This window comes from Thermobia domestica, chromosome 1 (genome assembly GCF_964235325.1).
Source record: "Thermobia domestica chromosome 1, izTheDome1.hap1.1, whole genome shotgun sequence".
Lineage (NCBI taxonomy): Eukaryota > Metazoa > Arthropoda > Insecta > Zygentoma > Lepismatidae > Thermobia > Thermobia domestica.
This window is the reverse complement of record NC_137454.1, coordinates 218,443,251-218,469,436: the sequence shown is the minus strand read 5'-3', so window position 1 is coordinate 218,469,436 and position 26,186 is coordinate 218,443,251. Positions and strand designations below refer to the sequence as shown.

General features: G+C 36.1%; 1 protein-coding gene and 1 long non-coding RNA gene across 2 annotated transcripts in view; one reads left to right on the top strand and one right to left on the bottom strand.

Annotated features, from left to right (window-relative positions):
• Window positions 1-12,252: 12,252 nt before the first annotated feature.
• Window positions 12,253-26,186, top strand: part of LOC145693919 (cGMP-dependent protein kinase, isozyme 1-like) — a 912,022-nt gene continuing 898,088 nt past the window's right edge. The window contains exon 1 of the mRNA XM_081770079.1: window positions 12,253-12,602. The gene's annotated coding sequence lies outside the window, so the exon portion shown is untranslated. The remainder of the gene's footprint in view (window positions 12,603-26,186) is intronic.
• On the bottom strand, window positions 16,090-21,969 carry LOC145667075 (uncharacterized). Its single transcript, XR_014127861.1, has 2 exons — window positions 21,846-21,969; window positions 16,090-16,607 (listed from the first exon to the last, which is right to left on the bottom strand). It is a non-coding gene; the product is annotated as an uncharacterized LOC145667075 (long non-coding RNA).

Here is a 26,186-nt window from a genome sequence, read left to right as displayed (position 1 = left end):
TCAGATATTTAGTTCTTTGTCCTACCGTATATAAAACATCTTTAGAACAAATAAATCATTCAATAGTATTTTGTTAGTATTAAATTGCCTATTTTTGAAAGAATCAAATTGTTTTTGATACTGACTTAATTAGTTATAGAAAATAAGAGAAATGAATGGGGGATCTTAGTGAGAAGTCTTTAGTATCAGTACATATAATCACTTCATGTTTCATATTTTGTTAAAATCAATTGTTAAAAGTGAATTTATTACAGAGTTGCCGAACACTATCACGATCAGTTTATACAGGATCCTTCTATTTGGTAATTTGTTAGTCTTTTTTTTTTTTTTTTTTTTTACATTATAAAATATACTGTCGGGCTAATTGCTGTATCGCCGGACAAATTTTAGGAAATTTACCGGGTCAATTGGAGAATTTATTTAAGTTTATGAGGAAGAGTGATTGAAAGTCAGGTAAGGGGAATAGCAAAAGCTCAGATAGTGATTGTATTTGCTGGTTGTTTTTGATGTTATAAGCGGCACTGTATGTGGAGGCGGACGGACTATTTCGCGGAGAGGTACACTTGTTTTACTATACGGATCCATAGATTGTAAAATGTATAGATAAATTTGAGCAAATCTTTAATTTGCCCATTTCATGTCGAGAACAGAAACCAACAAACCCCTGTGGGGCTTCTAACCCGTTCCTACTACTATCACTACCCCTACTCCCACTATTACTACTACTACTACTGCTACTCCTACTCCTACTTATACTATGGATCTGTATAGTAAAACTGCGCATCTAATAACATAATCTAACGTAACTTAATGTAATGCAACCAAATATAACCGAATGCAATATATTTTGCTCCATTTTTTCGATTTTCAAATTGGTCCGGCGATTCAGCAGTAATGCCATATTGTCGATAACACATTAATAATCACTATTAGTAAATAATTATTTTTTAATATTCTGTAAAATATAAATTTTACACTGTTTACCTTTGTGAATTATTATTTCTAATTTATATCCCTCAAGAACCGAGAACCAAGGGTCTGTGGATCACAATATTTCATGCTGAGCTCGCACGCGTACCAGACTCGTTAAAGTCTATGACCATATCAACTTTGACCAATGTCGGATGAGATTAACGCGTTTTAATGAAATTTATTGATTTAAACTAAGTTCAAGTCCAATTTTTCTGGACAGTATTTTGAGAAAAAAAATAAAGCTACAGGCTAGTCAGAGCATCAATGCAACTGTGTACTGTCCGCAGTTGAGCCGTGTTCAAGAAAAAACTCAAGACTCTGGAGCCAGCACTTCTGAATCGCAAAGGGGTCCTCCTGTTACAGGACAACGCTAAGCCCCACTTGGCTAGGATGACCCGGGACACCATTCTACACTTTGGATGGGAAACACTATTGCATCCGCCATAATATCCGGACATTGCACCGTCCGATTACCACCTGTTCCATTCCTTGGACAATCAGCTTAGAGGACGCCAGTTCAAATCCCTAGTAGAGGTGCAAAATGCACTTGATACCTTCTTCGATTCACGGCCCACCAAGTTCTACCGCGATGGAATACATGGCCTTCCAAAACGTTGGCAGAAGGAGACTATTTTTGATCTTCCAGGTATGTCTTAGGTTAAATATCGATGTTTGAAGGTCTTGGGTGAAAAAGCGACAGATCTTTCTTGGTTACCTTTATAGTTACTAAGCTCGTCAAGATCTACCACCTTACCAAGTTTGGTAAAAATTGGATGAGTTCCATCTTTCGCGCTTTAATGAAATTTCTTGATTTCACTGATTCCAAACCTAACATTGATAGCTAATAACTCAGGAACAAAAAGTCTGTACATCATAATATTTTACATGAGCTTCCATGCATACCAAGCTTGTCAATATTTACAATCCTACCAACTTTCATCAAGATCATTTGAGTTTAATCAAATGTGACTTAGTAAAATTTCTTGATATCACTAACTTAAAACACAAATTTGATTAGCAATAACTCTGGAACCAAAGTCCCAAACACCATAATATTTAACGTGTGTACTAAATACTTTGCAGTTCATAACCATACTAATTTTGGTCGTGATTGGATGAGTTTCATCAATAATAGGCACTACACACTATCCTTTCATTAGATCCAAATTCAAGGAGCACGGTAGCTCAGTGTTAGAACGCTTTCCTCTTGTGCATTTGATCCCAGGCCAAGTAAGTTCGTGGCAGACAACATCGTGTCCGTGTATTTTCCCGGGATACTCCCATTTCCTCCCACATTATCATTCCACGAATTCCGAAAACTTTTCGAGAAACGAAAAATCATCGAAAAAGGGAAAACGAATTTTTTCCGAAAAACGATTTTTTCGAAAAACAAAAAAAATCTTTCGAAAAAACGAAAAACAATTTTTTTTCGAAAAATGAAAGACGGAAAAATTTCGGAAAAACGAAAAACATTTTTTTTTTCGAAAAACGAACGAAAAAGCGAGAAATGAAATTTCCGAAAATCGAAAAACAGATTTTTTGAAAAAGGCCATCCCGAATGAATACCACCGCGACAAGTCGTGGTTCTTATGATAGTGGCGTATTTTCGTCCGGAGAAATTATGAAAATAATAAATAATGTAGACTCCGATGCTTTTGAAACGGACGATGAATGTAGTTTGTACGAAGATTCTAGCATCAATATATGTGACACACATACCTCTTTTCACATAACATCACTGCTGAACGGGATGTTAAACTCTAAATCAAAACTCAACACATACCTCTTTCTATTTAAAAATATTGTGTGGTATACAATATTCGGAATTCAAGATGGCTGCCATGATGTGCACTAAATCATTTAACGCAGTTTATACACCAATGCCAAATTGTAAAATTTGCTTTTCCTCCGTCTATGCGTCTCTTTGTTACAGCCTTGTCATAATACTTTCCCTATTTGATACATATGTAAAACATAGCACACCCTGTCTCAAACAGATGAAATGTCAAAAATGAATTCACATTCTCATTTATGGGAATATTCAAGTCTAAGTTGAAGTGTAAAATCATAACCTTTTACATTTAAAACAATATTGTGTGATATGCAATATGGCGGAATTCAAGATGCCTTCCATGGTGACCACACTCCAAATCAATGCAATTGACATGTCGTTATTATTGTTCTGTCCCAATACTTTTCAGTAACCCTGTATACAGATCTACATATGTCTTCTCACAGCAAAATTAAACTAATGTTTTTCACAGAATATTTTTCATACTAATATGTATTTTTATATTTTGATCCAGGAGTAGAAATGGAATTTTAGAAGTAAGGAGAAAGTCAGCAATAGATAAAGTTTGATTGGGCTATGTCACGAGAATACAAACTCAGAAAGACGGTAGTTAGGGGCGGACTGGCCAGGGCCCAAGCTAAAACAAAAGAGAGCTAAATAATTCGGTAGCTCAGTGTTATTATGCTACCAACACACACTCCTCTTCCATCTTTCCATCAATCAGTAAGTTATCTTTTTCAATAGGGTCCTTTTGTTACTAGATTTGTGGCTAGATCCATATTTCATTATGGTCTTTTATTATCAGAAACTGTGATTTAGTTTGTATCTGGGGCTTGGGCCCTTCTTTCAATATATTCGACAGTTGGGGCCTTCTTTCATTACATTGAGAAGTTGGGACCCTTGGCCCTTTATTCATTATATTGGGCAGTTGCGGCCCTTACTTCATTTCATTTAGCAGTTGCGGTCCTAGGCATGTTTCTCATCATGTTGAGCTGTTGGAACCTGGGACCTCTTTTTCATAATGTTGGGTAGTTGCGGCCCTTTCAAGGTTGAAGACTGGTTCCTGGTTTGTAGCTGGGTTCATATTTAACCACAGGCTGATTGGTTCTTTATGGATGTTAATACATCTTGTAGGTCTATATTTGATAAGTCAAAAATGGAAAAACAGCGCATTTTTAAAAATTTATTTTCTATCAAAAAGTTTACAAAATAACAGGAGAAAACAGTGGAAGACGCCAAGAAAGCGGGCATTTTCAACATAATGGTTGATTCTATCCAAGATGTTTCAGGGCTTTATCAGCTGGATATAGTAATTCTCTACGTTATAAACGGTCAAGTATTTGAGCGGCTGTTAGCAGTTGTCGTAAACAGCTTGGGCGTCTCTGGCGGGGGGACGAGGGGGACGCGTCCCCCCAATATTTTGAAGTACAAAATATTCAATATTTTGTTCTAATTTAATTTATTTACTAACGACAGAATAACATATAAATAATAATAATTATATTTATTTGTCATATAATATTCAGGCTGTTAACAGAGTTCTTGATATGCCTCACGGGGTCCGTGAAGGTAAGCAGAAATGTAACAAATGGAATCAAAGATAATAAACAGGTTGGGCTAGATAGTACCATTTAAATAACTTTCTTTGATGTCCTCCCCAAATTGTATGTGCCAGAGACGCCAGTGGTAAACAGTGAAATCAAAAGAGTACTTTGTGACAAAAATGTTTTGATGTCTGATATTGTATGTTGCTCTTTTGATGGAACTGCTAACTTCAGTGGCTGCTATTAGGGAGTTAAAGCATTACTGGAGAAGGATAATTCTGAAATCATTTACACCAAATGCACTGCTTATGCTCTTAATTTGGTTATGACAAATTCGATTGAGTAGATCCCTGAAGCTGCAAATGTATTTGAAACCGGTGCCGTGTTCTGTCTGAATACTACAAAAGAAAGGATGTTTGTAAGAAAATGATTGATGCAAGCCACGAGGGACATGACAGACTACGAAAAGTTCAACAAGTTGGTACGACACGATGATGGAGCAGAAACAAGGCACTGAATGCAGTAGTGGACACTAACGAGTTTCGCTACGAAACATGAAGCCAAGACGAGGACGACTGTCTATCATCAAGATTTCTTTCATTTTTATTGTTCCTCAATGATGATGTACAGGACAGGGGTTTTAATGCGAAATCAAAATTTTAAGCTAAACTTTGCCGAATAAATGGACAGAATTTAACACTGTAATGAGGACTTCTGTGTTTCAGGACTTATTTACGGAAACGGAGCCTGTTTCAAAATACCTGAAGTCTCACGGATTGGACTATCTTACAACCTGGAGACTTCTAGACAATTTGCAGCAGCAGCTTCAGAAGAAAATAGAGGCAAAAGATGTCTGTTTAATGCTTTACGAAAATACAAAAATATTTTGTGTGAAAATAAATCAACAGCTTGCGCAATCTGGTGTAGAGATAGCAATGGAAAAAGACTTTCTGCACAGAATAATCTTAAAGAAGAAGAAAATGCTAGGAGAGCAGATGAACTGGAAAAGAACTTAAATATAAGTGAAAATGATTTATTCAGAATAAAAAACTTCAACGAAAATTCTGAATACAGCTGTTACATGTGTCAGTGATAGATTTCAGCAGCCAAAAGAACTCCAAATACTGGAACCCAAGCACTTTTCAGAAATCAAGAAGAATGATGTATCTGCAAGAGCTTTCAGAGTTCTTGCGAAAAAAAAAAACTAAATATAAAACAGGAGAAAATATACAAAGAGCTCCAGCAGTTCTCTGTCGTGTATTTCACTGTCACAAAACGTTCTGGTTTTTGATGATCCTGAAGAAAATGATGCCCCTGAATCCGTAGAAGATGATGATGATTATGCATCTGAGCATGCTATGGGAGATGGAACATCTTTGGACGGGATTCACGGTAAGAGTGATAATGATGCTGCAAACACCTTGTATAAAAATTGTTTGTCATGTGCAGGGAAAATTTTGTACCAATTTCTGTCAGTCTAGTTGCTTTAATAATTTATACATTGTATACAAACATGCGTTGTGTCTACCATGCACGCAAGTGACATGTGGAAGGTGCTTCTCAAAGTTAAAGTTAGAGTAAACAAATCTCAGAGCTAGTTTGTGTGAAGATATTTTGGACACATTTTTGCTAATGAATATGGAAAGAGACATGTTAAATTTAGTGTCTGTGAACGAAGTTATTCAGGAACTCCGCAATTCATAAGCTGAACTGCAAAGAATCTTAACTTTTTAAAATTATTAGTTGTTTAGTGGTTTAGCAGTGTTTATCATTTTCAGTAAAACTATCGTGTTCATTCCACAGTCAAAAGTTATTATTAGTTGTTTAGTGTTACAATTTTTAGTAAGCTGTCCTGTTCATTCCATAGTAAAACTTATTCGCTATTACTTTTTAGTGTTTCAGCTACTATACAGAGTGTCTCAAAAGTCCCATGACATACGGTAACTCTCTTATTATCAGAGTTATAACAAAATATAGGCGGTAAAACGGTCTCCAAATATGATGTTTTCAATCTAAAGTGCAAGAATTTTTCAAATCAGACAAGCCGTTTGGGCTGTACACTCTATATGCGTCCAATGTTACATGAAAATGCGACGTTACCATTTACCCGGACCTACAACATAAATGAATGAAGTAACTGTCTATTAAAAACATTATATTTGTAGGCGGTTTCTCCTCTTACATTTTGTTGTAACTCTGATAATAACAGAGTTATCCATGTCAGGGGACTTTTTAGACACCCCGTGTGGTAATACAATAATAATTATAAAATATTCTCTTGATAGTTTATGTTTCTGGAAATCCTGTGCTTGCTGTGACATCAAATTTCCAATGACCAATGATAAATTATAGCTTGCAACATCTATCAAGTAACAACGAATTTACAACTGCATAACGCGATGGCTCATCGCAGATGTTCATTGTACGCAGTGGCGCAACCAGGATTTTATTTCGGGAGGGGCTAAGAATATCCAGTACAGTAGTCTGCAAACGACGTGCTGCACCACTTGATGTGGACAAAATTGAAATTTTGAATTCTCCTCATTACAAGCAATTTAGTTATCCTTATTATTAACATGCTAAAAAACCTTAAAATGAAAATTCCAATTCACAAACTCCCTATTATTAACGGTTACAAGTTTTAAAATTTGCGCTATAATAATTATTTTGAACATCTTTATTTTTGCATAAAATGACGCACTCTTTACTAACATTTATTACTCTAAGAAATTAATGTAGGGGTTTTCACTGGGTATTTCTCCTTTCGTACAGTGCTTTGACTTAATTCAATATTCATTTATGCATTGATCTATTTTGAAATTTCACCAAAATTTGTCTGCAGCGCTGCTGTATAAGATAGACCAGGTTTGTTTCGGAGAGGACATGGGCCCCCGAGTTCATAGCTGGTTGCGCCACTGATTGTATGTTACTTTAGAAATTGGTGTTATAGTCTGAGGGCCCTCCATGGTAACCACGGTCTAGGCCCTAATACACCCAGTCCGCCTATGACGGGAGTGCAAGCAAACTTTCATGGAGAACGACTTAAGCGATAGCAAGGGTTCCAAAACAATCAACAAGCAAACAAAACTAATATTATTATTCAAATTTCTATTTGTTACTAATAACTACAGATATATTTCCTTCATTTGCACCAACACTTCAACTTACTAAGGGGACAAAATCCTCTTGTGTATGCCTGATATCCACTCTGGAACCGTATTTACCGGGCCCTTTTGACGCGGGGTCTTTCTGACTTGTGCCTTTTAAACGCGGGCCCTTTTGACTCAGGCCCAGTTGACGCCTGGCCGTTTTGACCCGTGCCCTATTGTAGTGGTGCCCCTTTCGATCAGGGCCCGTTTGACGCAGTTTCTTGTTGACTCTGGCACTTTTGTAACAGAGTCCTTTAGACCCGGGCCTTTTCGACGCGGGGCTGTTTTGACTCGGGCATTTGTAGCGGGTCCTCTTTTGACTCGGGTCCGTTTGATGCAGGGCCTTTTGACTCGAACCCTTTTGTCGTGGGACTCTTTCGACCCAGGCCCTTTTCATGAGGAGCGTTTTGATTCGTCCCCTTTTGACTAGGGCCCTTTTGTTGCGTAGACCTTTTGACCCAGGCCCTTTTGACAGGGAGACATTTGACTCGGGTCCTTTTGTAGCGGGGTCCCTTTTCTCTCTGGCCCGTTTGACGCAGAGCCCTTGCGACTCGAGCCCTTTTGTAGTGGGAATCTTTTGACGAGGGGTATTTTGATTCGGGCCCGTTTGACGCGGGGCATTCTGACTTGGGTCATTTTGTCGTGGGACCCTATAGACACTGACCCTTTAAATGAGGGGCGTTTTGATTCGGGTCTTTTGAGTCAAACCCTTTTGTTGCGGAGGTTTTAACCCGGGCAATTTTGACAAGGGCCATTTTGACTCGGGCCCTCTTGTAGCGGGGCATCTTTTGACCCGGGTTCGTTTCAGGCAGGTTTCTTTTGACTCGGGCTCTTTTGTCGTGGGACCCTTTTGACGCGGCTTTTTTGATTCGGGCCCTTTTGACTTCTGCTCTTTTCTTTCGGAGAAGTTTGACCCAAGCCCTTATTCCGCGGGTCCGTTTTGACTCGTGCCCTTTGTAGAGGGGCCACTTTTGACTTCTGCCCTTTTGTTGCGGAGACCTTTTGACCCGGGCCCATTTGACGTGGGAAAGTTTTGAGTCGGGCTCTTTTGTAGAGGGATTCTTTTGGTCCTGGCCATTTTCATGAGGGGATTTCGTTTCGGCCCATTTTGACTCGGGCCCTTTTGTTGCGTAGACATTTTGACACTGGGCCATTTCACTCAGTCCTTTTGACCCTGGCCCGTTTGACGCAGGTCTCTTGGGACTCGAGCCCTTTTGTCGTGGGACCCTTTTTACTCGGGTCCTTTTGATGAAAGGCGTTTTGAATCGTGCCCATTTTTGCGGAGACCTTCCGAACCGGGCCCTGTTGACGACGGGCCGTTTAACTCGGGCCATTTTGCAGCGATGCCCTTTTTTGATCCGAGGCCTTTTGACTCGGGTTATTTTGTCGTGGGTCCCTTTTGACCCGGGCTCTTTTTATGAGCGTCGTTTGATTCGGCCCCTTTTGGATCGGGCCCTTTTGTTGCGGAGGCCTTTTAGCCCGGGCAGTTTGACTCGGCTGTTTTGTAGCAGTGCTCTTTTTCAGCCGGGCTCGTTTGAGGCAAGTTCCTTTTTACTCGGGCCCTTTTGCAATGGGACCCTTTTGACCTGGCCCTTTTGATGAGGGTCGTTTCGATTCGGGCCCTTTTGACTCCTGCCCTTTTGTTGTGGAAACCTTTTGACTCGAGCACTTTTGTCGCGGGGCCATTGTGATCTGGCTCTTTTGACTTGAGCTTTTTTGTTGCGGAGACGTTTCGACCTGGGCCCTTTTCACATAGGCCATTTTGACTCGGGCCCCTTTGTAGCGGGGCCCCTTTCAACCCGGGTCCGTTTGAAGCAGGACCGTTTTGACTTGGGTCCTTTTGTCGCGGGCCATTTTGACTCTGGCCTTTCGGTCTTTGCCCTTTTGTCGGGCCCTTCTGACATGGAACCATATATATAACGCAGCAGCTGAAATACCTGGGGCAGGGGGCCTGGGGGAGTATGAGTAAATCGAAGATAGATCGATCCAGGGTGCAGTAAAATTAATCACATCACTGTCATATCAATTTATTTTTTCTTTCGACATCATATCTGGAGATGAATGTTCTGACTAATAGGCTACAGCGGCGAAAGACGATATACGCTATCAATGATAAATGTTATGACTGTTAATATATATATGGAATAAAACGAAAAACTCTATATCGGTCTCCCTCCCCCCGTTGGAAAAAATCCTGCGGGCGTTAGTGATTATGACGTTGCCTAGTTACTGTATTATATAATTCTATACACGGAATAAATACTTATGTGTTTTATATAATAGTAAGAACCTTATCTACATTTATTACGGCCCTTGCTTTAAGACAACGAAACATATTCATGTTCAGCTTAATCAGTTTCCATTCTCAAATAATTACAGTGAGGCGAATGAAATAATTCAAGCCCGAACATGTCGTAGTAAATTCCTGAAGAGTAACAGCGCTAGTAGCAGTTGTTAGCAGTTTTTAACTTAACATATATAAGACAATAATTTGAAAAAAAAACTGAGAATACAAATCTTTTCAGAGATGACAGTGCACTGATGCTTTAAATCTATGCCCTTACTACCTATACCTACGTTATTTCCCTAGTCAAAATAAAACCTCTTCAAAATTAATCAAAATTTCTTATGCAACCATCCCTTCCTTAGAGTACTGCGCTGTCACATACCCGTCACGGCGATGTAAAGGCACTTTTGGCGACGAGGATACAAAGGATATGTTCCTTAAAAAAATTCACAGCCTTATCTGGAGCCCTCAAGGTTCAAATCTTGGTCCACTCTTATTTCTATTAGTCATAAATGATCTTGCATTCATTATTTTAACACTCTTCTGTTCGCGGACGACCTTAAAATATTCTCCAAAATTAATTCGCTTGAAGATTGTGTAAAACTGCAAATAGACTTATGTAATATTAAGAACTGGTGTGACAATAACAAAATTAAGTTGAACGTGAATAAATGCAAAACCCTTCCCTTCACCCACAGAGAAAACAGTATTAAACATGACTATTCTATCGAAGAAACTGTTTTAGAGACACCTAAATTAGTTGAAGATCTAGGAGTGCTATTTGATCCTAAATTAAGTTTTACTTATCATATTGAAACAAGTGCATACAGCAATATGTTAATACTTCATACAGCAATCTTACTGCAACAGAAATTTTACTGCAAAAAGGCGAGAACAAATATTCTCACTATGTCTCCTATATGGAGGATGAGTGCTTCCTACAATGCAATTGAAAGGATATCTGCTGTAGATGTTATTGGAATGTCGGATACAGTATGTATATAAGAATAGACTTAAAAATATATCTGGAAATGAAAATGTATAAATGCATAATCTTGTTATATATATATATATCGGGCGTAAATGTATTCCTACCTAGAGCCTCTTGTGTTGAATAAATAAATAAATAAATTATGATTTCTTTCGCGTTTACATACACATATGGATTTAAAATGTACTGTAGAGCTCCTTCCTGGCTAAGCGGTTAGCGTATGCGCCTTTGGCATGGTAGACGCGGGTTCGATTCCCGACGGGAGCTCGTGTGGTTCGAGTTTCACGTTAATCAGTAGATCCACGTCTCATATAGCCTCACTGCTGAAAGGGACTTTAAACTCAAAATCAACTGAAATCAAGTCAAATGTGCTGTGGCTTTAGGTATGTCTGAATTCTATGGAGGGAGGGAAGAATAATATGCAATAGGAGAAAGCTGAATCGGATTAAATTTGAATCCCATTGCGTAATAACTGTTACCACAAGTGTAAATAAGTATTTTTGTTTCATTTTCTTTTATATCTATATTTAGTTTTCTCAACGTAGCTCAAAACCACTTGTATTAATTTCATAGCAAATGAATGGAAATTTATCAAGCTGGTAATGTTAGGTATATGAATGAATTTTTGAGCTAGAATTCCACTAAGACATGTGCAAAATATTGCATAAATTATTATTATTATTTTAGAATCGCCTTTTAAACAACCTGTTTATGCGATTTATTATAATTTAAATATTTTAAGCGAAATGTCTGGGACTAGGGCCGTTCCGTGGGCAGAGTAAGTGGGATGATTTCCGAGACCTCGCGATCGAGAAGGCAGACGGGGAAGACGAATATGATGGTTTGAATTTAATCATTTGTAAGCCAACCCTCCTTCTAATTTGAAAGGCCTTAACAACCTTCTTTGGAAATAATTAATAGTAGTGGTAATTTTTCAATGAGACATCCTATGTATTTGGATGCACGCGATACTTAGAGTTGCCGAGAACTCTACTTACACTCGTTTTTTAAAGACTTTGAACAGCTGAAATAGTAAACATAGAAAAAGATGACACCCTCAAGTTACTGTATTTTATGAATCTTTTCTTCCGTTAGTAAATAGTGTGTAGATGAATTATTGCTTATCTGTCAAGTGAACTCAGGTATTCGTAAGAACTGTGATGCCATGATAATGCACTATACAAACTTTAAACAGAAGAAAATATTGTTTAATCTTGCTGCAGGGCATTATGATCGAAGGCATGAAATTCAATCTACAAATATTTGGAAACGTTTTAAAGATAAATGACATAATCGTTTCCTTTGCTTGTTCTTTTTTTGTTTCATGTATTTCTTTCTAAGATTTACTTTTTTTCTCCAAGTTATGACAGCGAGAGTTACAACATACACTGTCGATGCCTCAAGGCGAATATTACCTCCTCCCTGTCGTACGATGAAAGAACTACTCAACTCAACGAGCGCAGTGTTGCTAGATAATTCCAGTAATTCTCGCTTAGAGTCGCTCTTGTTGCAGCCCTCAAAAGTTAGTAGAGCGCATGTTGTCAAGAGTAAAATGACGCATGCGCCCCAAGTTTTCATATGTCTTGTGTATGTATGTATGTGTATCCAACTATATGTATGAAAGTGCATGTCTGTGTGTGTTTTAAAGGTGTGTGTGTGTGAAGTATGAGAGCACCGCCGTGCTACTACTACGAGTTGTGCACGAGATCGGCGGATCATTCTCGTTTCACGTAATTTAAGGTTAGGGAAAAAAGGGGGAGGGAAGCGAAAACTTTGTTTGACCCGCGCACCGGACTTGGTTTTAGCACGCGACAACCGGGTAGCTACAGACACATGGAACCCTAGACTGCGGTAAAGGCACAAACCGGTAAGTAAATTATATTTTTAATAACATATTGTCATTTTATCTTAATATGTATACAGTATATAATAATAATGACATTTTTGTTTTTACTTAATTACAACGATCACAGTATTGACAGCTGTTAACTTTCGTAATTATGATTATGATAGCTTAAGAAATGACATCAATAAATCGTACCATACGTAATAGCTTTCCAAATGCTGTTTGTGTTGCAAATAAACATACATTTACACCAATAAATCGACTGTCTTCTCTCGCCGATGGTGTAATAAAATCCCAATTCCATGAAGAATTTCTGACCGCATTATTATTGGATGACCATTTATTTCTTCTATTAATTGATAGCCAATGGTTGTCTTCTGTACACTTGCTATTTGATGATCCTATTATCTTCAGAGGATTTTGCGGTAATATTAGCCACGCAAAAAACAACTGCTTACTATGTATGTCGAGTACATAGTATTTACAGCTGACTGTTGTTTTCGAATACGTAGTATTTTCTATACTGTAGTGAATATAGAACATTTTTTTTAAAAAAAAAATAGCTTTTGGAACAGGATATTGTCAGTGTTTTGTACATGCTAATTATAAAGAAAGTTAACCCGAAGTGAATCGGTGTAAATTAAGAAGGTATAAATTTGTCCAATTTGTTTTAGATGTTTTAAGAGCTATCTTCTATTTCCTACGATTTTATCCTGTAGATATTGGACCATATATATTGAACCAACGAGAATCAAACTCAGATCCACTCACACCGGTTTCAAAACCATTTTTGTATACTATATACTGGTAGAAATTATTTGTGTATATTTTGGTCCATACTTGAAAGAATTTGGGACGAGATTACTATATATAAAGGGCTGATTAATATTCAGATTAGATACATAAAATGCAACACTAAAATTTTTGAAGCACCGATATGCTACGCGTCGTATCTGTGTTTTTAATATCTCTTTTTAAATTTTGCCGTAATAGATAAGGAAATAAAGCGCACTTATATTTTATTGCAGTTTCATGTACCGCTAGTAATCTGTTGTATACTTAGCACAATTTAATGATAAAATAATAATAGGAATATTAAAATGAATTCTACGAGAGCCAATATGTAAATGTACAATGCCAACATTCGCGTAAAGGAGCAGAAACACACTGGAAATCAGATGATCGCCCATGGGATTCAAATCAGAAACCTCTCTACTACAACGCAGAAACTAAAACCTTTCATGTACTCGTTCACTGCATCAAATAAATTAATTAATATTATGAAGGAATATTTTTGCATTAAAAATGTAGCTTATAATTTTGAAAAATGTTGAATTCTAAATGGTACATGAAAAAATTTTCAAATTTCAATTTTAAGTAGTTTTTTAGTTTAAAGTTTGTTTTACTTTGATCTATGTCAGTAAAGATTTTGAAAGGTTTCATTTGTATTACAGATATTTTTCATTTTTTGTGCTATAACTATTTTATGTTCTAGTTAATTACGATATAACTATTTTGATTGTTATCCGTATGATGTAGCGGAAAATAACTAAACTATTCCTACTACTAAACTTATATAAAGATGGACGTCTCTCATCATTATATACAGTACTAGAGATGAGGAATGACTTGAAGTCTCTTAATGTCATAAACTCTTAAGAATGATGTAACTTACGGTGATTGAAAAGCGAAATGTCAATGAACCATAGTTATACTTACAACACCAGAAAATACTTACGTTTCGTTTCTTAAATCCACAAGAAAAATTAAGAAGTGACGAATATCCTTTAGATAAAATACTTTAAATCTCTTCTTATAAAATAATAAGTAAACAAACATCAGTGTCAGAGTGCACGCAACGTTAAGTAGTCATTTAATTTCGTTGTATTCCATAACAGTTGCATCCTGAGTATTATACTAGCCCGGTAATCGCAACACAGAGCGAGTAGTCTATCAGTCAAGGATGATATCCATAATTATCCTCATAGGGACTGATTTTTGATTCATCATATCTTAGGATCAACTTTCTATCGAAAACCTTGATTCCTAACTTTACGTCCTGGACAAAATTGATGGTGATCTTTTAAGTAGTCCTTGAGATTTTCTCTCTCCCAGACGGTCAGAGTAAATATATAAAGAAATAACAAATGGATAAAGAGTTTTGAAACAACACAGAAAAATATAAATATATGTAGTATCTCAAATTATAACTGTAAGTTTGTGTCGAATGTCGTGTTGATAAAGTGCTCAATACTGCTTAGATGCACAGTAGCTAAGTGGTACTGTCTCGCCTACATTGCCACCAAAGAAAACATATTTGACTCCAGGTCTATAAAATTTTGCTAGATAGTGTGTATTTCTCACTTAGGTTCTTAATTTTCCTCTTACTATCATAATTTCAAAACTATTTTATTATGCTCTTATATTCATCATCGCTGCCTTTTTGCCTACAACGTATAACTGTAAACCGTTGAGGTAAAAAGAAATCAGGGTCATTTTTTCATTCGTCATGGCAGGTTCCTTTATATTTGTGGTGTAATCAAAATATTGAAGTGTTAAAATGTTATATTTTGTTAAATAACCAGCAGGCCAGCCATTATAATCGATTTCCTTGGGAGCATCTAATATATATTTAACATACTACATTCTCATGGATGTGTGTACAAACTTACCATAGCTGAAAATTTTGAGTTGATAGGAAAATTAGGCATTCCAATATATCGAATGTCACAAAGTAACAAAAGTATAGGAAAAAAACATAATGAGCATGTAACCAAAAATTTCAGAAGAAAAAAACAATTTTGTAAACTAAATATTACGGCATATTTTAATTTACTATAATTTACTCGTTGTTGTTTCGAACAAATGGCAGAATGGAACCCTCAACCATACTGATCTACAATTTCATGATTCATATTCAGCGTGTGTGTCCAGTAACATACAGAAAATACAACCTATGATCAAGTTGTCAGCAGTAGGATCCGAGGAGGATTTGATCCTCGGCAGCCCAGGCAGAGATAGTTTTCTTTATTTGTACCCCTTGAGATTGTTAGACGGATAGAAAAATTAACAAACATGCATATGATTTATGCGAGTACAAACACTGAAGTATTATGACAAATAATATTTTCTATTAAGAAGTTTGGTTTACCAACCGAAATCTTTTATATTGATATATTAATCCTGTTTGTCCGTGTTTCCGTCTGTCCGGTAGACAGCAATATTTCAAGAACTGCTTGGTGGATCACCATCAATTTCGGCTGAAATGTGGAGCGATCAAAACTTGAGAATCATGTTCATTGATGGAGATGATCCTCTAGTTGATCCGAACATATAATATCCGATGTGTTCGCATAGTGGATTAGGTGAACTGCTCCTTAGTAGTATGCAACCCGATTGAACATAAAGCTTAGATTGGTTGCATATCATTAAGTATATTCTAAGTATATGTTTATGTTTTTACTCAGCTAACTGACATTACTCACGAAGGATCGAATAATAGTGAATATCAACATCAAAATTAGACGTTTTAATTATTTAAAAACAATATTATATTTGCTTAGCTTAGGTAAACTTTGTTAGTCATATATTTCAGCTAAAAGCTATGAAAGACAAATTGACATTAACATAATCGACTGATTCCTTGGTAAAAATTCATGCTTCTGGTTAATTGTGGATAACATACTGGAGAAATGGTTCTCTCTTTCTCGTCATTACTGGTTTTCGTATTTCATTTGTAGCAATAATTCCAATGGAATCCATACAGTTCCTAGCTTGTTGGTTATAGTGGTAGAGCGCTTATATCTGGTGCGAAGGATTCTTGGTTCGATCTCACACTTCCATATATGAGTTTATGGTGAGCAACATTTGTGTACTTGTTTCTTTCCTCGAGGTTTCTGCCATTTTCTCCTACATTCTAGAATCGTAGAACATATTACCAGAAACTAAATGGCAAGTTCTATATGAGACGCCATTTACAGTTCAATGCGGAAACCGAACCATGAATAATAAAACACCCATCTCCCGCTATAAAGAAGAGAAAAATAACCATTGCAACATTCCTTATAGTAAATGATAGAAAATTTCAACTTAAGATGTGGAAGTTCTTGGTTCGAGTCCCAGTGGGAACATAAGTGGTTTCGATATTTTAACATCAGGTGTGAGTTAATGTCTCTTATATAACCTCCTTACTAAGAATGAATGCCAAAACTTTGAATGAAGCTAACCGTTTACGCATTAAGAAGCTCCTAATACAGTTGATATTATCTTGAACTACGGTGTGCAGGAATTATATTTTAATAATTTCAAATTTTGACCTGGAAATATGGCAGTAGTGTAGCCAGTAAGTTGTTCTAGAGTGGCCCATGATTTTTTCCGAGATAGGGGCGGGCTTTCTACATGTTAAAAGTAAACCAAAAGTCTTCTTTCAGAATATGAAAATTTCTGATAACTCACACTATATATATATATATTACTTACTGAAACATGGATCTGAATAGTGTATCAAGTTAGAATCACAGGTTGTAGGAAATGTACCAACAAACTGCTCATAAGGTTAAAACATTGTTGATGCGAGTTTGTTTCACTTTACATTTATGTATGTGTAAATAGTTAAATAAAAAGCAGAAAGAATAAGATCACTCGGATACTGTTATACAAGAGTATAGTAATAAATTTGCAACTGTGTGAACGAGTTAGGCAAACGCAAGTAAAGAGTAATTCAAAAACTGCGCCGATTTGGGATCGTCGGGCATTTTTTTGTTTCTCGGTTGCCGACATTGTTTGCTCTACCCAGAAACATACTAACTGTCGCCTTAGTCTGAATTTCTCGCATTTCTTCAGTCTGTGTCTAGCTATGGAGCAGTTTACTATAGCGCAACGTGTGCTAATTGTGAATATATATATTTTTTTTTTATCAGAACTGAGAAAGTTATGCAGCAATTGCCAGGCGACTTCGCGCGGTTCTAGGGCGAAATGAGGCACCGAATGAATCAACAGTTCGCAGACTTACGAAAAAGTTCATTGAAACGGGTTCAACAGCAAACATTAAAAGTCCTTGGCGTCGTCGTAGTAGTCGTTCTGAGCAAAATATTGCGATGGTTCGTAACAATGTGGCTATTAAACAGGCAGTCATAGTGAATTTCACGAACAGAGTTATTGCATGCCAGCGCAGTAGAGGAGCTCATATGCCCGACGTCATTCACCATACCTGCAATCGGGATGAAAATATTTAGGAATTTTGTTAGTTTGGTTTGAAAAAATAAAGTTCATAATATGATGTAACAAAACCGGCGCGCTTTTTGAATAACCCTATAACAAATAAGATTATTAACTTAAGTAGTTTTAATTATTTGAACGTATTGACTTTTTTTTAAAGTTTTTCTTTCATATTCTATTGTTTAGTTTGCTATTAATTAGTAGAAAAAATCAACACATAACGAACAAACTTCATTTGGGTGTTCAGGAAATCATTTGCACGATCGGGATCCCATCCTCTCTTCCCCGATGACCACATTCCTACAGTATTATATCGTGATTGATTATTTTCTTTTGATTGTCTTTCATTTCTGTCAATGGTGGATTGTAAATAACTAGTTATCCTCTTACTAAAGCTACATTCAGCATAAGCATCACACTTCATAACGTCTATAAAGACGATATGTATAACTAATTAGCCAATTAAGGTAGATAAATCTGATGACAACGAATAGTTGCCATTCCGAAGCTCAATTAGATGTTACGACAGCTAGACACTATAAACTGTCTAGTTTCTTGTGAAGCAAACGTTCGTATCTATCAAGCATACATGCATGTGCGAGTCTCATAAACTCAGTAGGGAATTTATGGCATAGATGTATTATAAGGTTTGAGTGATCAATGTCCATTGAAGTCATTTTTTTTTTTATTATTTATTCCGGAATTTCTTTTGCGTAGCAATGGGTTTACTCATTATGTTCTTTCATCTATGGAGAGGAACAGATGGAAGTTGATTGTTCTGTTTTTCAGTCAGCTGTTTATTAGGATTGTAACGATCAGATGACGTTATGGTGAAAGATTGTTATGTACAGTGTATCATAACGACAGAAATATTTTCCAGATGGATTCCATTGTGTATTTCCTAGAAAATGTACGCTAAAGATTAAGAAAGACAAAAATATAACAAATACGTATATAGGGTCTACATTCTTAATTAATCAGATTATGCAGAAAAGTACGTTTAAGGAAGGCATTAAAAAGGCGTCACTTTAAGAATTTTCGGTAACATTTCGTTAAATACTCTTCCTTAGTCTTGTTTGAGCATTATTCAGCAAAGCAGGTTTTTGGTCACTTAGCTGAGAAGAGCCACTAAGGCATTAGTGCAAAGAGAGAGTTGCCCTCCATGTTGGCTTAGTGGGTAGCGCGCTCACCTTTTCTGCACGAGATCTCAGGTTCGATTTTCGGTGGTAGAGCATTGAATGCATTACTGTGGTTCGAATTCCATCTCAAACTGTGGGTCTACGCTTCATATAGCATCGGTGTTGAAAAGAGAGCTAAATGTCAACAATCAACTAAACAAACAAGGGCAGAGCACGACTTTTTTCACTATTATTGAATGTAGTGATGAGCGCAAGAGTCTTGATCTTGTAGTTTGTGCAAGAGTCTTGCATGCAAGACCAAGATCAGGAATCCCGATGCAAGACCAAGCCCAAGACGAAGGGCTTGAATTTTTTATGGAATGTAAAAAAAAAGAAAAAATCATATCTTTCACTTGAATGTCTTGACTTCAGTAAAAATGCAGCTGGAGTGTGTTCCCAGTAGTTTATGCAATCCGTGTGAATCGATCTGCCCCTGTGAAATATAGCTACAGTGTGACGTTTCTTGGATCGGTTCGCGTTTTCTGTAATTATTACTCGTTTTGTAATTCTGTAGTTATTACATTGATAAAAACTTAATGCATGTGATCGCAAGTTTGATTTCATGGGCGGATACTTATATGCTGTATAATTGTTTATCAATATAACTTTTATCCTTCTTAAGCATACGGCACATTGAGTGCTATAACATTATAAAACAATAAGTAATCCATATTCACAAGTGAGAGTAATTTTGTACAGTAATTTTTGAATAACTTGGAGTTTTATGCCGGTATTTTGAATTTCTAATATAGGTCAAATGTATTTATATAAATTGAGTTTACACAAAAGATAGACAGTTGAGTCGTTTTAAAATTTCACTCAAATTATTTTGAAATATTAAGAGGTTTGATTATAATAATTTTTTATTTTTCTCTTTTTTTGGCTAATATTGCTAAACATATCATCATCATAACTATTCTGCCGTAATTGGCAGGTCATTTGCTGCAGCTGAAAAGCTTCGATGTACGATGGTCCTCAGCTAGTCTCTTCGCCTTGACGTAGCAATTTTCTGCTTTAATACGTTCCTTCAACTACAGTCTCCTTCGTCCCTCCCTCTCTTTCCTTCCACCATACCTCCTAACACGTCCTTCATTATACAGTTCCTCCTCAGGCAATGTCCTAACCAGTTCCTCTTCCTTATATCTAAAATTCTTATTTTCTTCCCTACTGCTACTATTTCTAACACCTTATTCGTCGAGCTAATTCTTTACTTTTTCTCCATGTCCACGTTTTGAAAGCCTCCAATTCTTCATTGTTTTTGCGTAATATCCATGTTTCTGCCCCGTAGAGTACATATTGGAATCGGTAAAACAAAATCTCAATATTTAATTGGAAGTTTCTTCAATACAAAGATTAGCTAATCGTAGTTGAAAAGAAAAAAAATCTGACGCCTTTAGAGTGTAAAAATAATTTTGCAATTCATGGTATTTCAGTGATCTGTGCCGTCTTGATTTTCTTTCATGCATCTCAGGGGTAGCCTCCCCAGTTTGTGTACCAGTGGAGTATTGTATGTATTAAAAAAGATAAAAGATTACGAAACGGTATTTTTCTTATAAGTAGTAAAGCATGGGTACCCCTTGAAAGAAATAAGTCATCGCCTGTGTTGTACACTATCATCATACTTACACGAAGGTAAAGTATATTACAGTATATTACATTGTATTTCTGTTACTACTAGCTCATTGTAGAATTTATTATCCCTTATATCCAGAGTAAAATTTACCCATGAAAAGCATAAGATTACTTAAAAGTAAGACTTGCAAGACTCTTACAAGTAAGAACACAACCAAGACCAAGACCAAAACTACCTGGGTCTTGATCTTGGTCTTGCATTTGCTCATCATTAATTGAGTGAAAGTTAAATCAAGCACTTTATTTGTATTTACATCCTTCATTACCAACGAAGCCATATAAAATTAGACCTACACATTACAGTGCGGTCCGAGTTTACAATGCAATCTGAACTACTGTAAAGAGTTTGATGCTCTCACACCGGCAGTAATTCTGGGATCTCGTGCACGAACACCCCGCGCGCTAGCCACTAGCCCAACGAGAAGGGTAGAAATATTTATAATTGACTGCGGAAGTGAACGAATCGGTTGTGAATTAAGATCATGTATACCGCACATGGAATTAAGATTTATTGCACGAATATTAACAGTCCTAGCAGTAGATCTAATGGCTTGCGCGTGTACTTTAGTACACAGGATCCTAGATTCGATTTACGGTAAGAGAGCGTTGAAATGTTAACACATTACTGTAGCTCGGATTGCATGTTAAACTGTAGATCCATGTCTCACATAGCCTAAACACCCAACTTCAATAATCGAACAAACGAACGAATATTCACTTGCACACTCGATTAATATTCTTCGAATAGAAGAAACTGTTGTCATTGAATAGTATCAAGAAGTGAGATCCGTACAGAGATTAGTTGTTCTTCATTACCGTTCAATAAACAATTCTAAAAAGAAAAAACTAATGACACCTCATTAAAATGAATAAGTTAGTCTGTTATGGCCAGCGATGTGTTGGTAACTATTAATCCTCTTAACGACACGTCAAATAATAAGTTAGTAAGCAGATGGAGATAAGCCTATATTATCACCTAATGATCCTATCAAATCTCTTGATACCTATACTTCCAAAGAGGAAGAGAAGATGTAACTTTAAAGTGCGCCCAATAGTTTGAGAAAACAGATCCCATTAAAAGAAAAGTAAATCTAATGGTCACTTTCGAAATTTCTAGCAAAAAGTATGTTGTGCTTAGTAATAACACAAGCACTTTTCTGATGTTTCAATTATTCTGATAACCATCTGTATATTTGATGTCTAGGAGCACTGGCTGTCTAGAATTGGATATACTTACGCGAAATGGTATTCGCAGAGCACGAAGCTCGAGTAACATTAGCCACAAATAAAATTTATCAAAAACCGAAATCTAAGCTGTATGTTCACATAAGAGAATAGGTCTTGTATGCATCTAGTTTCTGTTCTATTAATGTTCTATGGGAATAGACGTTCTAGGATCATTCTGCTTGTTACCCATTCTGTTATATTTAGCTTCTGTTGACTTTTAAGTCGATTGTCAAAATGTGGTTTCCATGACTAGTGTGTGCCAAAAGAAATTATATTTCACTGACATCGAGGCATATTCAGTCCCTTTAGTGTAAATTTAGTAAAGAAAATGAATACATAAGTGATATAGTAGAGGAAAGAAATAAAATAAAATTCAGAGATCATATCTACTATTCTATTATGTGGATACGTTCACTTTTGTAAACACAATAAAATAAGCACGGTTTATTTACAAAAGTTGTTTTATGTACTTCCAGCTTATTAACTGAGTTATCTGATAGCCACTATTACGGATTTAAGTGCCTTAGTTTCTATCATTGTGCAACGTGATGGATGGATTAAAATGCTTAGAGGTAATTAGATTTACGTACCGCATCTAACACGGGATCCTCACAAGATGCCAAAGGGATACCGAAGAATCGATTTGCTCGTTAGATAGTTATACTGATCCAAAATACTTTAAAATTTTTAGTGTCTTTTCGAGAAAGTCGACTTCAAAGTTTGGCGAAGAATTAATAAATGCCGAGTATCTTAAGAACGCGGAAAGATATCGCTATCGTGTCAAAACATTACACAGAAAGTCATATCGGGCAAGCACAATGACGTACAGATAGATTTGTATTCGTATAGATGATATTTTTTAATCCTAAATCTCAGTTTACCTCTCAACTCCAGAACATTAATTTTTAGTGTTCTAATTTTTTATAACCATAAGGGGGAAACTCATCATCCTATTCCTGTATTATAGACCTAGTTACCCCCGTAACTAGTCTAGATAAGTAGGCTAGAATGAGGTTCAGGTCGAGTAAGATAACACAGTGTTACGTAGTTTATTTATTTATATTTTTCATATATACGATTTCACTGTAAACGCATTATTATTGAATGGTGGAGTATGGTATGACACCTTTAGTTTTTCATAGATCACTGCTAGAACAAATTTGTGGATATACAATTGTAACTTAACTCCTGTGTACTATTTCTTTGAATAATATGTTATACAAAAAGTACAAAAGTACTAGAAATAGATATTGAAATTCATGTGCTTCATCAATTAGATTCCGGATACACGTTCCGAACAATGCATCTCATATCACTAGAAAGAAAAAGTTCAGTGATGCTTAACATATACCTAATCAACAACAAATAAATATTCCCCTACAGGAAAGTTTTCAAATACCGTATTTAAATGGGATAATGTACATAAGTAGAGGTCCTAGAATTTCCTTCTCTTCGCTCACTTTTCCTTCTTTTTTAAATTTAGATTTTGCTTTTTGCATAGGAATTTCAGAAACCAATTTGCATCACAATTTATAATTTTTATGTAGCATGTTAGGCAGCATTGGAAATGGAAATTCGGCATGTTCGGCAGCATGGAACGAACATGAAATAATAAACAATTTTTGGTATAGAACAAACATAATGATAATGGAATGAAAATTAGAGGACAAGTAATACCATTGTTTTCTAAGTACTAATTTGCTAGTCATTCTACAGATTGCTTAAGATGGTATCTTGTTTTGAATGTGCTCACATGGAGCTTTCATTCAGTACTGTGTCTGTAGTGCCGTCAAGAAACATGGGAATTGGAATTAAGCAGCCCATGAAATGAACTTATATTTTTAGGGCGGAAGCAAAATAATTTCATACAAGCGCTAATTTCCCAACTTCTATTCTAGCTACATTATGTTCGGATCAAGATTATTTCTTTCCTTTTTGAAAGTTGTAAACCGAAAATTACACGTATTTTTCTTTCACCATGCCTGTGAAAAACAAAAGGACTTAGCAAAAATACTGTATATATTTATATTTCTAGACCAATTTTATAAAACAACTATGTAAATGTGTCAGCAATGATCCCCTTATCCAAGAGCTTGAAACAACAAAAGAACAGGAAAGGGGGTACTGCAAAAGTCTCGTGTTTCCACTAGTTACCTACGCAGAAATAAGATCTTGCATTTCGAAAGTCTATTGAGGCACTTGATTTTCATATCCTAATAATGTCGAAGTACATATGCTGTCTTTATTGTCAATTCTACGTCTGATCTTCAGCTATATAATGTCTAGTCCGTAGTCCATTGGTATGCATTATGAAGCATCAAAGAAACGTGTAGTTTTTACGAGAGGTTTACCACAAAAATATAAGACCAAAATTAGTTAGATTTAAGTTCAGCGTCCGTGGAATCAGAATCCGATTCACAATGTGGAATCCGAAATACATGAGTTTCCGCCGGGAATCGAATCCGGTCTACCTAGCCAAAAGCACGTGCGCTAACTCCTTAGCCATGAGAGAGAGCTCGCTATAATATCAAAAGAGAACCCTACTATTATAAGGGGAAACTATATCATGCTGTTTTCTTCATTACATTATTAGAGGGTGAGAAGGGGAGTGCTGGAATAGAAAGGGGTGGCATGTAAAAATAATCAAAGGACCTCTATTAGTGTCTAATCCATAGTTTTCGGGGTCGTTAACACAAGTAGTATACTCTCAATGCCGTTTAAGTTTAAATTCATCTCCATCAGAATTAGGGTGAGGGGTTGTGACATGTACAGATAATCTAAAACAACCGTTAGTAGTGATCAGGATTGTAGTGGTACTTTTCTAAAACAGAGGAATTAACACGAAAAGTTACAGTACGTCTATCTGCTGATACAGTTGAGACGCAGTGTTGGTCTCAAAAGTACTGAAATCGATGTTTTGTATTAATTGTGCATTATTATAAAAAATTACGGATAGTTCGAAGAGATTTTCTAAAATTCAGTCTTGTGAAGTAGAAAAGTAGAGAATATTATTTATACATTCTCATGTCCGTCGAAATACAATTAGACATGCTTCACTTTCTGAGATATATGAAGCACAAATAGCACTTTCTATAATTTAAAAATAAATTTAAGTGCGGTGAATAATTTCAAAGGTTTCAGTTATTTTCTTTTGAATATGAGATAGAAATGTTGATTCGAATGTCGATAAAACACTGTATAAGTAACTCCCTTTCCGCCTTGAAAGCGGAATTCTCGTAAACGTTGGGTTATGTGTTCGTTTATTTTTTTAAATAAAAATTTATATACATAGTTTATCATCTTAATTTAAGGAATTAGATCTTTGATAACACTTTTGAAACCCTTTTAGAATTTGCAGTTCATACTCATCAAACAATTTAAATTATATGTGGATTGGATCAGAGGCGTGACTTGGAGTTTCACATAGGCAATTGCTCTCAAAGTTTTGGACACATGTTAATCAATATTAGAACAACTAAGTTATGAAAAACGTGAAAATCTATTTAATATATATCGAAGAGTCTTCAATCCCTCACCCCATCTTCAAGATTCTGCTAGAGTCGATGGATAAGATTTCTTTTCTAATCTATGTTTATTTTTCGATTATCTACCCATTAATCTTGAACCTGTCAATTTTTTGAACTTTTAGTGTCTAAAGTAACCATTTCTGATCCCAATAATTCAAGTATTTCTTCTATTTGTATTTATTATTATTATTTTGACCCCAGAAATTCTCATGTATATATATATATATATAATATTTTTCTATGAAAGGTTTTGTTCAGATGAGATTTCGCCCTGTGAATTTTGATCCAATGATATTCGATAGACAAGGTTTTGACTAGGCGAGATTTTGGCCCAAGAGGTGTTGGTCGACACGTTTTTGACCACGAGAGTTTTTGACTCATGAAGATTTGCACGGCAAGCTTTCGACCACACGAGGTTTCAGGTGAAGATTTGGCCCGCGTATTTTGAGCGACAAACCACGAGATTGTCTGTATACTGCATCGTCCTTAAGTAAGAAATAGAAATATTATACTGTACAATGCACAAATTTATTTGCCTCAGTATATTAAACGAAAGCAAAAATTCAAAACGTTAATGTACACAGCAACAGTGGGAATCCAGGAGTTTTAGATAAAGCCATTATTTGATGCTTCTGCATGATGATGTTTCCGTCTTGAACTCAATCTTGGTTATTTCTTTGATATCTATATTTCATACGTAAAGATTGGTCAATGTTTTGAGTTATAGTATGACAATTTAGTAATTTATTACGTTTTGTAATTAGTCAGGAACTTCAATAAGCACCTCTCAGTTTAGTTGGTATCACACTCATCGAACAAAAAAT